We start from the raw sequence: 18243 nt of genomic DNA, 5'->3' as shown, positions 1-18243 counted from the left end.
CAAGAAAGAGGGAGATGGGTCTCTAAGCACTAAGTTGTTTAGAAAAGAGACATTGACAAACAGTCTCCTTAATTGGGACAGTTACCACCCAAAAAGCCAAAGGATAGGTATTCCTTTTGGACAGTATTTGAGAGCAAGATGTAACTGTAGTACTGAGGAAGGTTTCGAGTCAGAAGCAAAGGAACTAAGGAAGAAATTTAAAGAAAGGGGCTATCCTAATAGGTGTCTTAAAAAGGCCTACCAACGAGCCAAAGCATTGGAGAGACCCACCCCATTACAAGAAAGAAAAGATAATGAGGAACAAACTACCTCAAATAAAATCAGAATTATAGGTACTTTTGATGAGAGAAACAGTGCAATTCGCAATATATTTCAAAAACACTGGCATGTGTTACAAGATGACTCTGATCTCACAGAAGTAATTACAGACAAACCTATAAAAACAAATAGGAGATCCCAGAACCTAAAAGATATTCTTACAAAAATTAATTTCCCCCAAACGAAACAGAGGACCTGGCTGCAGGAAAAAAAAGGTTTCCACAAATGTGGTCGCTGCCAGGCATGTAAGAATATGTCCCCCCTAAAATATTTTGAACATTCTAAAACAGGCAAACGGTATCAAATAACTGACTTTATGAACTGTAGAACAAAGAGAGTCATATATGTTGCCATGTGCAAGTGCCCCCTGATTTATGTGGGCGAAACGTCAAGGGAACTATGTATAAGAGTACTGGAACACATGGGAGATATAAAATGGAACCACAATGTACCAGAGGCAAAACATATGAACACAGTATATAAAGACAATAAATACCAAGTGTATTTCTTCGCCATTAAACAACTGAAATTGAAGGGTAGAAGGGGAAACATTAATAAAATGCTTCTGCAAAAAGAATGCAGATGGATACATGAACTACAGTCTGCATCCCCAAAAGGTTTGAATGAAGCAATTTCTTATAAGAGTTTCCTTTAATAACCACATAATACTGGTTATAACCCGAGCTTATAACATCAGCATGACGTATAGCACCTTGACGCAACCATAATCTTAAGCAACCTTCTTTGGACTATTGAATACAGCATTCCATTTTTCATCTAGGAATGTGAAATACAACCCCCTAAGTATATTAATATGAAGTGATTAACATAACATGACACCTATTAAGATTATGATTTATAAGTCTAATATATTGTTATTTAAAGTTCATAAACATTAATATCTTAATTTTATTATGATATGACATGACATAAACAGAATTTTTTAGATATTAAGTATATTGAAATCCTTTAATAAACACTGAGTTTTAGTACAATTCTGAAATAATAACAATATAGGAATATCATAATAGGCTTTTTTTGAATTTGATCATTATATGAACAGTTTTCGGAATATAGAAATAAACTGGGAGCAATAATGTATGGCTATAAGAGTTGCTTTGATTCATTTTGGATTTATTCTGTATCAACCGAGCAAGGTAGACAATGTAAAATCTAAATGGGTTTTATAAACCAGTTTAAATATGTCTTATGAGAAATGTGAACAATAAAAACATTCTGTTTTTGGTAGCTCATACCAGTGACTTTAGATGGGTTAATGTTGTGTCTTAATGAAACCAAACTAACAAGACAGTGCCCAATAAAATATTTTGATAAGATGATCTTTTGACTATCAAACATGTGGATAACGAAATATGTTAAAGACTCACAATGAGTTGGATAGTACTTGATAAATGTGATCGCCAAAATAGGTATGCGGGTAACACTTCCGCAAACACATGCCATTACCATGGCAACCTGAGACTATAACAGACGGACCGAATGGCTGGGCTGGCCCTATGCCCTGACAAAGTCATGTACTAGTGACGAAATGCATCGGTGGGCATGACCTGTGTGTAGGTTCTTAAATTTAGATATGGGGGGATCTTAGATTTATTTTGGGGGGCTTTGATATTTTATTAGGGGGCTTAGATTAGGTGTAATTAGTTTAAAATTCTTGTAATATTTTTTTATTTTTTGTAATTTAGTGGGGTTTTTTTTTGTAATTTAGTGTTTGTTTGTTTTTTGTACTTTAGTTTAGTTTATTGAATTGTATTTAATTGTAGGTACTTGTAGTTAATTTATTTAATTTATTTAATGATAGTGTAGTGTTAGGTTTAATTGTAATTTAGGTTAGAATTTATTTTACAGGTAATTTTGTAATTATTTTAACTAGGTAGCTATTAAATAGTCAATAACTATTTAATAGCTATTGTACCTAGTTAAAATAAATACAAAGTTGCCTGTAAAATAAATATAAATCCTAAGATAGCTACAATGTAACTATTAGTTATATTGTAGCTATATTAGGGTTTATTTTACAGTTAAGTATTTAGTTTTAAATAGGATTAATTTATTTAATTATAGTAAATTTATTTAGTTTTATTTAAATTATATTTATGTTAGGGGGTGTTAGGGTTAGGGTTAGACTTAGGTTTAGGGGTTAATAACTTTATTATAGTAGCGGTGATGTTGGGGCGGCAGATTAGGGGTTAATAATTGTAGGTAGGTGGCGGCGATGTTAGGGAGGGCCGATTAGGGGTTAATAAAATTTATTATATTGTTTGCGAGGCAGGAGTGTGGCGGTTTAGGGGTTAATACATTTATTATAGTGGCGAAGATGTCCGGTCGGCAGATTAGGGGTTAATACTTGTAGTTAGATTGCAGCGACGTTGGGGGGGGGCAGATTAGGGGTTAATAACTATAATGTAGGGGTCGGCGATGTTAGGGACAGCAGATTAGGGGTTAATAGCTATAATATAGGTGGCGGCGATGTCCGGTCAGCAGATTAGGGGTTAATACTTGTAGTTAGATTGCGGCGACATTGGGGGGGCAGATTAGGGGTTAATAACTATAATGTAGGGGTCGGGGATGTTAGGGACAGCAGATTAGGGGTTAATAGCTATAATGTAGGTGGCGGCGATGTCCGGTTGGCAGATTAGGGGTTAATACTTGTAGTTAGATTGCGGCGACGTTGGGGGGGCAGATTAGGGGTTCATAACTATAATGTAGGGGTCGGCGATGTTAGGGACAGCAGATTAGGGGTTAATAGCTATAATGTAGGTGGCGGTGATGTGCGGTCGGCAGATTAGGGGTTAATACTTGTAGTTAGATTGCGGCGACGTTCGGGGGGGCAGATTAGGGGTTAATGAAATTTATTATAGTGTTTGCGAGGCGGGAGTGCGGCGGTTTAGGGGTTAATACATTTATTATAGTGGCGGCGATATCCGGTCGGCAGATTAGGGGTTAATAAGTGTAGGTAGGTAGCGGCAACATTGGGGGGGCAGATAAGGGGTTAATAAATATAATATAGGGGTCGGCGGTGTTAGGGGCAGCAGATTAGGGGTACATAGGGATAACGTAGGTGGCGGCGGTGTCCGGAGCGGCAGATTAGGGGTTAATAAAATAATGCAGGTGTCAGCAATAGCGGGGGCGGCAGATTAGGGGTTAATAAGTGTTAGATTAGGGGTGTTTAGAGACTCGGGGTACATGTTAGGGTGTTAGGTGCAGACTTAGTGTTTCCCTATAGGAAACAATGGGGCTGTGGTGCTAGGTTTTTTTTCAGCCGAAACTGCCCCATTGTTTCCTATGGGGGAATGCTGAATTTTACCGAGCTAATTTGGATTTATTCGGAGATACGGCAGCTATTTCAGATTCATTCGGTAGATTCGGAAGTATTTTAATTCGGAAATTCGAATCGATCCGAATCTCCGAATTTACAGAATTTTCTGAATTTCCGAATAAATCCGAAAAGAATCGCACATGTCTAATTTGTGCATGTCAATCTGTGAATGATCTTATACCTCTTATTGGGGTGTGTATGTTGGATTGTAAGTCCACTTAGCATGCTGTTGCAAGTTATACTATCTCCACATTTGAAACATCCCAACTTTGTAGGTTGGAGCCAACAGGATTTCTGATAACAACGTATAGGGTCCGTATTTACCAATATATCCCTCAAGTTGCTAGAACGATGGTATGCCATCCTAGGAGGTTGCATTTTATGGAATGGAAGACCCCTATCATTCCTTACCAGTTACCAGCAATCTCTCAACGCCATTTTCATCCTGGTGTGTGTCATATCAAAACTAGTGATGAAATTCAGTCTATCTTCCTTAGCTGTTTCTATGCTTTTATTACTCAGCAATTCCTCCTGTGTTTTAGCAAGAACTTTAGCCATGGTGTCATGTACCACTCTAGGGTCATACCCACGAGCAATCAATTTCTTTTCCATACCATACATCTGGTCCAGCATATATGGCACCTCAGTATTATTCCTGACTCACTTGGGTCTGAACACTATACTGGATTTCACCCCTTTCTTTGGCAAACAATGAAGTCCTTTGATGGAACAACGACCCCTCTCTGCTTTGCTCACCTTTTCCTCTGTCATCCAACTAAGCTACATTGATCAGTAATTGGGATGTGACTACATATGGACTTACTAAAGAAGTTCTTCACTCCGTCTGGCTATTCCTATATGTTCCAATATTGGACAGGTCTGATCCTTGTTAGCTGTGATGGTTTGTCCCGAATGAGGATTGTGACCTTCTTGTCCAGGCACTTCAGTATTGATTCAAAGATATGATCTCCTATCATATCCTAGAGACTTATGAAGCGTCAATGTTTAAATACAGTTAAATATGGTATCTTTAGTATTTCTGTGTATAGGTCTTTTATTCTATTTATTTCTATAAAATTTTTTAGACATCCATTTTGAGCTGGTTTAGGTATGTATTGTGGACCGGTATACTGCAATATGAGAGTTTCACATGCACAGCACTACTGCTGATGGTTCTGCCGTGCATGTGTTCTCTGGCACCTTGGTTATTTTTGACAGCTGTCAGAGGTAGCGTGGGAGCGTCTACATGCAATATGACAGTGACCAACACTTGGTGATGACTTCATTATGGCGGTGCCGGCAAACAATATGCTCCGTGGAACGCAGATGGCATCGGAGTCTACCAGCTGTTTAGGATGTTTGGCAAATCACAGGCGAGTGTTAGTTAGGTGATATTAGGTAAGATTGTTTGGAAATGTGTCTGCATTTGACAAAGGGACCAATGTGGTTCCGAAACGTTATGCATTGTTTTTAAATTGTGAACATTAAATGTGAAGATTTATCTGAAAAGTCCACTGAGTGCTCATCTTTGCTGTGGTATATATATATATATATATATATATATATATATATATATATATATATATATATATATATATATATATATATATATATATATATATATATATATAAATAAAATGAAGTAGTCTAGGTTAGCATGATTGTTGATAACTATAGACAGTTCTCGGATGTAGTATGCTTAAAACTCACACGCAGCTAATACGCTAATAATTATGGCTTACTCAAACTTAGATAGAAGAGGTAATTTGCCCCATGTCCAGATAAATTTCTAGCTAATTATGATGATGAAGCCGTATGTTCCAAGATATGTTCCATACTGACTATGCAGACTTGCTGTATTACTTTGGGGTACAACAGATCTCCATATTGGAGTTTATATATAATATAGTATAGCATAATTTGTACGTGACCAAATATATGACATAATAATGTGATTAGGCTAACAGCCCTTTGATGATAGTGATCCATTTGAAAATGCTAGTTTATGCTTGAATGCATTACTGTTTCTAAACCGGTTCGCTGATTGTATATGCTATATGCGGGATGCCGTGGTTTGCTGTTGGCGCATGTGCAGTTGCGCTACCAGAACGCCGACAGCATTCACGCTCTGGACTTGCACGGTGAAGAGGGTACTTAATGGGGGTAAGTCTGTGTTGTTGTAATTTGTTTTTTGTATGGTCTGAGGAAGGGGCACAACCTCGAAACATCACATTAATGAGTTTTTTGATGCTCATTAAAACCGGAGAGTGCCTCACTGATTTGGGAATATATATATATATATATATATATATATATATATATATATATATATATATATATATATATATATATATATATATATATATATATATATAATGGAGCCCTTTGCAGTTAAGTAGATGTAAACATATTTATGAAGTAAACATATTTATGAAACATTCATATTTAAAAAAGTGTTGTAATGTGTATTTACCGTAACTTTTCCACGCTCCAATGTTCTGCACATAGCAGAATATGTTATATGTATTTATAAATATATATTCCTTAATGTATCTATATCTATCTATCTATCTATCTATCTATCTATCTATCTATCTATCTATCTATATATATAGGTATAGAGATATATTTTAGGAAAATACCATCAGATATATGTAGAAATATGTATTTATGAATAAATAGAACATATTTTGCTATGTGAAGAACATTGGAATGTGAAATATTAATAGTTCATGTTGGGTTGATAATATGCAATTGGGTTTTTGCGAGAGTAGGGTGTTTTTTTCCATTTTTTTTTTCTCTATTGATTTCTACGTGGGAATACATTGATGTGCAGGTCATATTCTAAGTTAAGTTTTTTGCTTACATTGGGTTAGCGTGTGCAATCTCTCTAAACTCACTACACTCAGAGCAAACTAATTCCTAGTTTGTTTTTTTCAAGACTCAACATGTTCACACAAAAAAATCTACACACTACTATGAATAGAGGGAGTTTCACCTGAGCTGTTCTGGGCGTGTAGTGGTTGCTTTGGTAATTTAAATAACTATTGCAGTCAACTGTTTTAAAGTGATTCACAGTTGACTGCAATAGTTATTTGAATTACCAAAGCAACTACTACACACCATGGAAAAATAATGTCCACTATGGACAATTTTAAAGAATACGCAGCAATTGTACTTATACCAAAGACTTTGAAGAACAAAGTCTGATCCTTAAAGAAAGGTTTATAGAAAAAGTATATCCCATTTACATCATTGACGCAGGGTATTTACATGCTAAAACAGATGACAGACATATATACTTTAAATCTAAATCACTAAAAAAAACTAACAATAACAAATACATTGACAGTCCTATGTTCACAACACAATTCAACGTTAATCATAACAAAATTAAAAGAATTATGAACAAACATTGGGGTCTTTTACTAAGGGACCCAATTTTGGGAAAGTCCCTGAGCATCAGACCTTAATGCGTTTTCAGACAAGCACCAACTCTTAAGAACCATTTAGCCCCAAGTAAGATAGTGGTACATAAAAATAAAGAAATAAATTATAAATATAATAGCACCTCTCCTATGTCTAGGAAGGGGATATATAAATGTCTCCTCAAAAACTGCAATATGTGTAAATGTATTAGTCCGGGCTGTGTTCAATTTCAGTCACATATGACCAGTATAAAATACCCTATTTCTCAACATTTGAAATGCACAAGTACATTTGTTGTTTACCTATTAACATGCCGACTGTGCGGAATTCAATATGTAGGTCACACTTATCAGATAATAAGAAACAGGTGGAACAAACATTATAGGAACATGAAGAACAATATTCAAAAACACAGTATACCCAAACACTGCCATCTAGTTCATAATGGAAATCTTGATTTATTTTCTGTATGTCCCATAGAGACTTTACAAAAATCACATCTCTATAATCGTTATAATAGATTAAGACAGAGGAAAACATTTTGGATATATAAACTTAAAACTATGTTTCCCTTAGGTCTCAATATGAATATGGATTTGGCAGCCTTTAAATTTAATCTTATTTCATCTTATTTACTCTTTATTTTTAATTGATAATTTTAAAAATTAAGTTTTGTTCTCATTTTCCAAATGAGAACAATGGTAGGTTGATAGGTTCAATCTATCATACTATATATGATATACATATTATTATTTGTATTATTTTTACACATTTTTATTATTAGTAAACATATTTATATAGTACCTTTATTGTACGATAGGTAACACTTTCCCTATGAGTAATCCATCATTATATGTTTATGGTATGGATATTTTTCTTCATTTGCTTTTGTTTTTGTAATTGCATTCTGCTGTACATGATTATTGCACAATCAACTTAAGATCGATTAGCCACTCCCATATATGCCATTTGTTCTCTGGTTTGCATTTATGGTAAAGATGGATTTTATATATATATACAGTATATATATATATATATATATATATATATATATATATATATATATATATATATATACACACATTCTTTTCTGTCCCATATTTCCCAATAGGATGTGGATTGTAAACTTTATTTTCCTTAGACACATCACATAGAGATTATTATATATTTTAAAATTAGTTACAATGTTAGTTTTAGATCCTTAATATTTATCTTACACACTCTAGTTCATTTTTGTAAACCCGCAATATATCATCATGATCCTTGAAATCTTGCCATTTTATATTGCAGGGTTATTTTTATAATAATTTTGTTGCTTTGGTATGTGTGTGCTATTGTGTCTTTATGTAACTTTACCCTATTATGTGACTATTTCTTTTTGCAACTATACTATTGTTTTTTTGAAAATGTTCTAACATTTAAACCTTTATTTCCTTTTTTGTTTGTTTAAACTGATAGTATGGCAACCAATGTGGGTGTTGTTTTTAGATTGAGCTTTGATTAGTTAGGAGTCGTTTAAATTAGCAGCAGCTTATGTGTTGAGTATAGCATGATGAAACGGTGCTGTGCCACCTAGAAATGCATTGTTATTTTCAAATGTTTTGAAACCTTTAAAAATAAATGGTTTTAACTTTCGCTGCTGCGACTCCTCTATCTCTGGGAGCCTAGTCTCTCCCAGAAGTTAACCTTGTGTAAACTGTTATACGCACCGCTGACTGTGACCCCTATATAGGCTATACATTATGCCTTATCTAAATAAATAATTCAATACAACACAAGGATGGGTGTAAAGGCCGCAGCCCGCATTTATTTAAATAATTTTAAATAACATTCATAAATTCAACAATTATATTAATCATAAACTTCTAACTTTAAAACATAAGGTGCAAGAGCACCGAGATGTACCTTCCCCCGGTTTACAACCAGGTACATCCCCCCAAAACTCTCCCGCCTCTTTAGGGAGGTACCAGCTTACTTAACCTCCAGATCTAAATCACCCCGCCATACCAACAAAACCCCAGCCTGCTGCGACAAATTCAACAAACAGGGAGGGAGGGAGGGAAATTTTCCCTTGCGTTTGTATAAGCTACAGAGGACTGGAATATTCCCGCCCAAGCACCAAGTAACCGTTACTTGGCTCCGCCCCCAACATTAGACGGCTCCATTCGCCAGAATAGGGGTCACATTCCCCTCCGTCAAATTCTTTCCTCCAGTGAGTCCTGACCCCTATATAGGCTATACATTATGCCTTATCTAAATAAATAATTCAATACAACACAAGGATGGGTGTAAAGGCCGCAGCCCGCATTTATTTAAATAATTTTAAATAACATTCATAAATTCAACAATTATATTAATCATAAACTTCTAACTTTAAAACATAAGGTGCAAGAGCACCGAGATGTACCTTCCCCCGGTTTACAACCAGGTACATCCCCCCAAAACTCTCCCGCCTCTTTAGGGAGGTACCAGCTTACTTAACCTCCAGATCTAAATCACCCCGCCACAGCACGCCACTGCGTGCCTACCCCACACGGGCTAAGGCCTTTAACACTGCTTCTTTGATGTTAAAGTTAAAGAGGTGGAGCCCCACCTCATTCAAATGCACACCATCCTTTAAAAAGAAACAACGCCCAGTCTCCCCTTCGAATTCAACATGGCGAATGCCAAACCCCCCAATCCTACAAACAAAACTACTAATTGATCTATTCACCTTTTTTCTAGAGGCCTCCAGCTTCTTCACATCCCATGCTGCTCTCCAGACTGACCTGGGTTCAATGTCAGACCATACTATTACCATATCAGGGAACAACTCCCGCAACCTAACCAAATCCCTCTTAATTCTGTCCAGCAAATCCTTCTGTGATAGAAAACCTAAATCGTTCCCACCTGCATGTACAATTAGAATCGCTGGAGGCCGAAATAGCCTAGCATAATCAACAATCTTTTTTAACAATTGGTCCCACCTCAATCCTCTAGTCCCAAACCACCTCAACTTCACTGTCTCCTCATTCATCTTCAGCTGTGTTCCCTGATCTGTACTTGCAGCTGCCTTCCGGGCCCAATAAATGTAAGAATGCCCCACAATCCAACAATGTACTGGACCTGTCAAGACAAAATAAAAACCTAAACTCTCATATCGGGCCTGACATAAGACTTAAAACAACCAGACTTCCAGCCACCAATTCTCTTAATCACACTCTCACCCAAACCTAAATTGGCCGCCTCCGTCGCCGCCCCAATTCGAAAAGAATGAGTACCAAAATCCTCAGCCACATAGCCCAAACTTGTCAACACCTTTCTAAACACAGCCAAAAACTGAAAGCGCGAGAGACTTGAACCATCTTGATGCACAAATAAAGGCAAAAAACCAACTGGGCGCACCTCCAAAAAGGCCTCCAATACCAACACTGGACAACAACTCCCTTTAGTCTCATTAATCTGGATCCACCTCCCCACCCCTTTTTGATCCGTCTTCGATTTCCTCAACCACACCCACAACACCTTATCCTTGATAGATACATCTTGTGCCCACAAACCTCCTAAATCATGCCTATTAGCTCCAACTAATTCTGATATACGAAAAGCACCAAAAAAGGCCAACACAAAAGCAGCCCGAAATAAAAGAAATTCAAACTTAGATGAACATACAACTCTTAGAGAACCTAATATCTGTCTTAAGGTATCAAATACCACCGGACGTCTCCTATCATTACACACCTGACCTTTACATAAACCTCTTACAGCCAACCGAATGACAAACAACTTTGTCAAATCCTGCATTCTCAACAACTTAAAAAGGAAACTCATAGCTGCAATAGACTTTTGAACTTTTGACTTAGACCATCCCGAACTTCCCCATTCACCCACCCATGCTAAGAAATCACTATCCCACCCCTCATTGGCAGACCTCATTCTTCTTCCAGACACATATTGAAACCAATGCCTCCACACAGATATATATGCCACCCAGGTACCTTGAGCTAGTGCTCCCCTGGCAAAACGGATTAGATCCAGGATTTCAGATCCCACAGCTCTGGCGGACATCCAACACCCTCCTTCTCCGCATCTGGAGCCACTTCCCAGAACCTTTCCCACTGAAAGCGAGAAAGAGCATCAGCAATGACATTCTGGTAACCTGGAACATGAACAGCACGAAATAAAACATTCATTTGCATACAGTCCAACACAAACAACCTCAAAAGTCGCACCACAGGCAACGAGCTAGATGTAAGTCTATTAATTGCGAATACAACTCCCAAGTTATCTGTGTGGAAAACCACCTTTTTGTTCCTAAGCAGATCTTTCCACACTTTTACTGCGACCACCAACGGGAACAATTCAAGAAAGACCAAATTCTTATTGAGGCCAGCTTGTTTCCACTCCACTGGCCATAAACCTGCAGACCAATGCCCCTGAAAAAAGGCGCCATACCCCACGGAGCCAGCTGCATCAGTATACAAATGAAGATCATAATTCGAGACTGCCAAACCTTGCATTATCTCGCAGCCATTAAATTTTTCCAGAAAAACCAACCAGATTTTTAAATCCTCTTTTAGCTCCTTACCCAACCGAATCCAATGGGATGGGTTCTTCACACCAACTGTCGCTAAAGACAACTTCCTACAGAAAACTCTCCCAACCGGAATAATCCTGCAGGCAAAATTTAGCTTGCCTACTAGGGATTGAACTTCTTTAAGCATGAGTTTTTTCTTTTTAAAACAGCTCTGAATGCAATTTTTTAAGTCAAACACCTTGTCCAAAGGCAAACGGCATTCCATACTTACAGAATCAATTTCAATGCCCAAAAAACTCAAAACTGTCTGAGGGCCTTCAGTCTTTTCATGAGCTATAGGAATGCCAAAATCAGATGCCACATTAAAGAAGTGTTCCATCAGATGCGCACAATCTTCAACCCCTGCCTTGCCTACAAAAAGGAAGTCGTCAAGGTAATGCACCACTGACTTCAAACCTGAAACTTGCCTAACGACCCATTCCACAAAAGTGCTAAACTTTTCAAAATACGCACATGATATGGAACAACCCATTGGCAGACACAAGTCCACATAAAAGGCCCCATCAAAATAACAGCCCAATAAGTGATGACAAACCGGATGTACAGGTAAAAGCCGAAAGGCTGCTTCCACGTCCACCTTCCCCAACAAAGCACCCACACCCGCTGCCGACACCAATCTAACCGCCTGATCAAATGATGCATACCTAACCGCAGACTCATCAGGATCAATACCGTCATTTACCGACGAACCTTTCGGGAAAGACAGATGGTGGATCAGACGAAACTGACCAGCCACTTTTTTGGGGACCACCCCCAGTGGAGAAACCCTCAAATTCTTAAATGGCGGGTGACTGAAAGGCCCTGCCATTCTACCCAATGCAACTTCCTTGACCAATTTACCTCGGACAACCTCCGGAAATTCTTTAGCAGACTTTAAATTCCCCGAAATTTGACAAGCCACCCCTTCCTCAAAAGGAATCCAAAAACCAGAACTGAACCCCGTTAATAACAACTCCGCATCCCTCTCTTTCCCCCTCACCTTAGCGTAACGCTCTAGCCAAGGAACCATCCTTCTTACCTTCACCGGGGTCTTGGCCCTTAAAAGCAACCTCTCCTGCCTTTCCACTGCCACCTTTCTTGAAACATTTGGTCCAAGGGTGGGTTCCCTCACAACCGGAACAAGCATGCTTGTATTTGCATCCGGTACCGAACTTACATACTCCTTCATTGTACTGAAAGCACAATCCTTTCCTAATGGCCACTGCCGCACCTCCTCCAGAGACTCCCCCGGATGGGCTGTTACCCCCAGCATTTCCTCCCCCGAAACCACGAAAGGACCCACGCATCGGAGTCATCAACTCTAACCATATCCCCATATCCCGGTCATCCCAACGCATCTCCGGTCTTACAGCCAGGCGCTGACGAAATTGTTCATCATACCGCCACCACGCCAATCCCCCGTAAGTGCGGTAAGCCCCTGATATCTCGTCATAATAGCAAAAAAAGAGCTGAACACTGATCTGAAAATTTTTCACCAATTACAGCCGCTAAAATACAAAATGCTCTCGACCAATTTGAAAGTGTTTTGGGTATTTTACGGTAACGTTTCTTGCGTTCATCCTCTTCTTTTTTCTCCTTATCCTTTGTGTCCTCCTTGATCTCCAACATCTGTTCAAGTGGTAATAATGAAAAAAGCTCTAAATATTCCCGTTTCCATATTTTTTCTTTTATATCTTGCGTCAAATGAATCCCCAGCGGACCGATTGAGCATAAGCATGGTCTTCTCATCGCGCTCTCTGGAACTTTCACGATGTCCCCCGAAGAAGTCATGTCTTTTTTCTGCCCTTTGGTCCCTTCAATTACTTGACCGCTGTCACCCGAACCCGACACCCCTACTGCAGCAAGAACCACACTTCCCGTCTCTGGAACCACTCCTGGTACAGGAGCCCCACTTCCCGAACCCCCACTCCATGCTAACGCAACATTCCCTCCCTGAGCTTCCGGTTGCTTCTCAAATTTTGCCAATAAATCCTTTAAACCGCTCACCAAAGCCTGCTGCGCATTTCCTCCAACATGCTCACTACCATGCACACTCACAATTCTTGTAGCACCCTCACCTGTGGGCCTGGGCGCCGTAGCTGGCTGAGCTGCTCCAGATTCCCTCGCCTGTTCTGCTCCAATCACCGCTGGTTGAGGCCTAATTTCATGTTCCCGAGTCCTCTGCTCCCTCCGTCTGTGCGAAGATGACCTAGATCTTCTCCTCCTCCCATTCCTTTCCGCAGTTCTTTCCAACCTTCCCCATGTAGGAGAACGCCTTTCCTGACGATGCCGCACTCTCTCTTTAGGCGACCGGGATCTACCACGACGCCGTACATCACCAGACCTCCTAGGACTGTGGCGCTCACGGGTATCCCTACCGTGAGGCCGTATCTGTGGAGAGGAGACAGTGAAAGGCCTATTATGACATCCCTCCCTAACACTCCTAACACTCGCTACCCCAGACATAGCCACTGAGTCTCCCACACCTTGTTTCCCCATCAAACCTGGTGATAAAGCCCTTATTAACTGTTCCAAAGTGGCCAGGTCCCCTACCTGCCGTTGAACCACCGGTCCCGCTGAGGTGCCTTCCCCGGGATCTTCCATATCCAAATCACTGTATGTATAATCAAAACACAATGCATCTCCCTCCATGTCATGCCCTGACGGAACAACAGAAATATCTGTCCCACCGCCCACCTGGGCCCTTCCTTCCTGAACTAAACCTGCAGGAGATAAACACAATACATCAATTCCCCTATTTTCCTTTTTTCCCTTACCTTTACCAGATTGCTTTCCCCCCCTCAAATTGCTTTTACCCTTTCCCCTCATGCAAACCCCTTTTACATTATAACTTTTTCCTTCACTGTTTAATTGCCCCACACTACCTCTCCCCACCCCACAGCCCGCTTCAATTTGAGCCTTACCTGATCTATTACCTTTTACTGACTTCCTCACACTTTTTAACCCCCTCCTAGAAACTCCCTGTACAGACTGACTCTCCTTAATACTCCCTATAACCCCTTCATTAACATCCAAACCTTTAAAAACAGCCTTTTTTGCAGCCCCCACTTTATCCCTCTCCAAAGCTAATATTGTGCCTTCACTATCCCCTTCAACCAGCTCCCGCATTTCATGTGAGGCAACAGGATTTAAATCCTTTGCCGCAGACCTCTCCTGACAAGTGCGAATGGTTAAAGGATCCCTAACCAATTCAAATACTCCTGATGCTCCTAAATTTTGCCCTGACAACGACATTTCACCCATATGATCAAGGCCCAGCCCACTCTCTTCAATTGTCCTACCTGCCGTAGAACCGGTCCGGTTAGCCGCCTCCTCAGATTGCACTCCTTCTAACGACCTCCGTACCGGCCTTTCACGACTTCTCCTCTGTTCAACCGCCACAGCTTTGGACCCTCCCCCCCGCCGGGGGGCACCGACACCGCTGTTCCCGACTTCTGGTGACAAGCGAACCGGAGGCCTAGACCGCCTCCGCAACCTGCCGTCACTGGTCCCTTCTGAAGTGGCTCCCGGGAGATTGGCCGCCGCCAAATAATCCCGGAGCCATGCTGTCCCGCGTGCTGCCGCCATCCTGTTCACCTCTTCCAATAGTAATTCCATTCTCTAAGGCCTATCCAAACGCAAGGTACAAAATTTTCCCTTGCGTTTGTATAAGCTACAGAGGACTGGAATATTCCCGCCCAAGCACCAAGTAACCGTTACTTGGCTCCGCCCCCAACATTAGACGGCTCCATTCGCCAGAATAGGGGTCACATTCCCCTCCGTCAAATTCTTTCCTCCAGTGAGTCCTGATTGCCTGTCGGTTTGATTGGAGTGCTCCCAGTGTTACCGCTGCCTAGACTGATAGGGTTGCTGCTGTGGGAGACCTTCCTTCAGTACACCTCCACTGCTCCTTTGTGATAGCCGTGGTGATTGAGTCTGTCGGGCGACTTTGAGGACCCAGCCTGCCTTGTTTGCACATTATAGTGCTTTCCTCAATGTGAGTAGATTTCTACCTGTCGTTTGTGCTTTCCTGGTACTGGTTGGTCTACCCTATGAGGTGCTTTCTTTTCTTTTCTCTCGTTTATTTTAAACCAATCAAAAATAAGTATTGCCGACTACCTGAAATAAGACTAAAAATGTTTTAGTACCTGAAAGAAACCATTTTCACAAGATGTAAAACAGCAAATCCTAATTTTATTTTATTTTTATTCTTTTGGTGTAAATTATAAACATTTTAGTGAAATAATCACTTTTTATGACTTACTAATTTTTCCTTAAAGAGCTCAGATCAATACTATTCCTTTTCGGGTAAAAGTCAACATGTATTATTCTTTATTTTATTATTTTAAAAACAACAACATACTTATTATATTATGATACAGTATATTATTGTATTATATATCATTTATATGTATTTTTTCCATAGGAATATTTAATTAGTCATATACCATATATTCTATGTTTTTTCTTTCACAGTTGATGAAGGATATGGATGCTGTCCCTTTTTGTTCACACCTATCATTCAAAATCCCATTCCAGCATAGATAGCATAGAATCTTTTACAGAAGTAGATAAGAACTGTGAAGGGATGTAATAAACATTGTTCAAATATCCATGATGTTTTGGTTGTGCTTTACAGTAAATTCCCCAGAAGCTCTTTTCAATATGACTTTAGAGTGTTATCCCCATTTGAACCTGGCACAGCGCAATGGCCTTCTGGTTGAGCCTACATGTTCCTGATCAAGATGATTAGCTGCCAGACCATCTAGGTTTATGCTTGAAATATTAGTTCTTCCTTATAATGTTATATTTATATATATGCACAATTGAAACGTATAATTAAGACAAAATCATTAGTATGAATAACAAGCATATTGCCATTTGTATGATTTATAATATGATTACTTTCACGTTTTATCTGCATATATCATTAGAAAATGTCTAATAGCTTAAATATGTAAAAATTACTAGGAATTTAATGTGTTTTGTTTTTTTAAATGATAACAGAACATGCACATTTTCTCTCAGTGGTTTAAAAAAATTGTTGGAGCAATTTGATAATTGGCTAATTGATTTTCAATAGGTTAAGTGTGTTGATAAAAAATATTGTAGGTTAATGAGGTTTTTTTTGACAGATTGAAGGAGATGTACCAAATGTCAGTGTTAAATATTAGCTTCTTTGCAGTCCAAATTTGTCTAGAAATGTGCTGAAAATAGAGCTTAACATAAAGTTTGCCAGATGTCCAAAATAAATAAATAAATATGAAAAGCTAGAATGGAAGTCATTATCTTTCCTTTTCTGCATTTTATTTTACTATTTAAAAAAAACAAAACAAAAAAAAACAGTTGTCATAATATCTTTAGTCTGATTTTGATGAGCAAAGCGGGATACGATTTTAACCTGTGAACTCAAAATTCCCTATTCAGTTATCTGAAGGGAACCAGTATTAACATTTCACTAATGTTTTTTTATTAGCTTCTTAGAATATCTTAGTAGATATGATCACGTATCAAGTGGTGATAATGTTGGCAATATAGAAACTAACTGATTTTTAACAATAACTCTAACAATTATTTTTGTCTACATCTTCTTATATTATAAATTTGTCACAATGTTTAGGGTTTTTAAAACCATTGTAATTAATATATACATTTTATATAATTGCTGCATCTTGTATTACCTCTGTCTGTGAAGAAGGTATGATAATTAGACTGGTGCTAATGTGTCTAGTGTATTATGGCATTTATAGCTGTCAGTGTCTTTTACTTGCACACTAGGGTCTCTGTTATGATTGGACGATGATCCCAATATATAAGGAGAGTGGGGACATAAATGATACATCTCCTTATAATAAGGCATGCTACCATCTAGCTTTCTTTAACAAAAGGGAGTTTAATCACCATCTGATTATCTGAGTGAATTAAAGAATCCAACATTATTGTAGAGGAAGTCAATATGGTGTCTATACTAGGTAGGTACCAATGTTTCAAAATAGTAAAATAATTTATTTTTAATCCTTTAGCATTAAATATAGCAGAACTAACAGTAAATAATAAACAGCCTGATTACAGAGCTACAGTTTATTATCTGCTAAATCATATCATAAAATGTGTATTAATTAACTGACACTATAATAGAAAGATTATAAAGAATCACATCACCCCTAACTGTAACTGTGCTTACATACAATCACACACACACATTATTCAAAGTTAGATTTCCTTTTCAATCCTAGATTCAGTAAGTGACTGAAGTAGTGAATGGCTATAATTAAAACTATTTGCAGAAACACGGAAAGATTTCTTTCACTACTAATATATTAAATATGTTTACATTAAAAAAAATATCTGGGTAATTTAAAGGGATAGTCTAGTCAAAATTAAACTTTCATGATTCAGATAGGGCATGCAATTTTAAACAACTTTCTAATTTACTTTTATCATCAAATTTGCTTTGTTCTCTTGGCATTCTTAGTTGAAAGCTAAACATAGGTAGGCTCATATGCTAATTTCTAAGCTATTGAAGGCTGCCTCTTATCTCAGTGCATTTTGACAGGTTTTTTTACAGCTAGACTGCATTAGTTGCCATATACAGTATCCC

Source organism: Bombina bombina, chromosome 5 (genome assembly GCF_027579735.1).
Source record: "Bombina bombina isolate aBomBom1 chromosome 5, aBomBom1.pri, whole genome shotgun sequence".
NCBI lineage: Eukaryota > Metazoa > Chordata > Amphibia > Anura > Bombinatoridae > Bombina > Bombina bombina.
The sequence above is the reverse complement of the archived record's forward strand: the minus strand, read 5'-3'. Positions refer to the sequence as shown.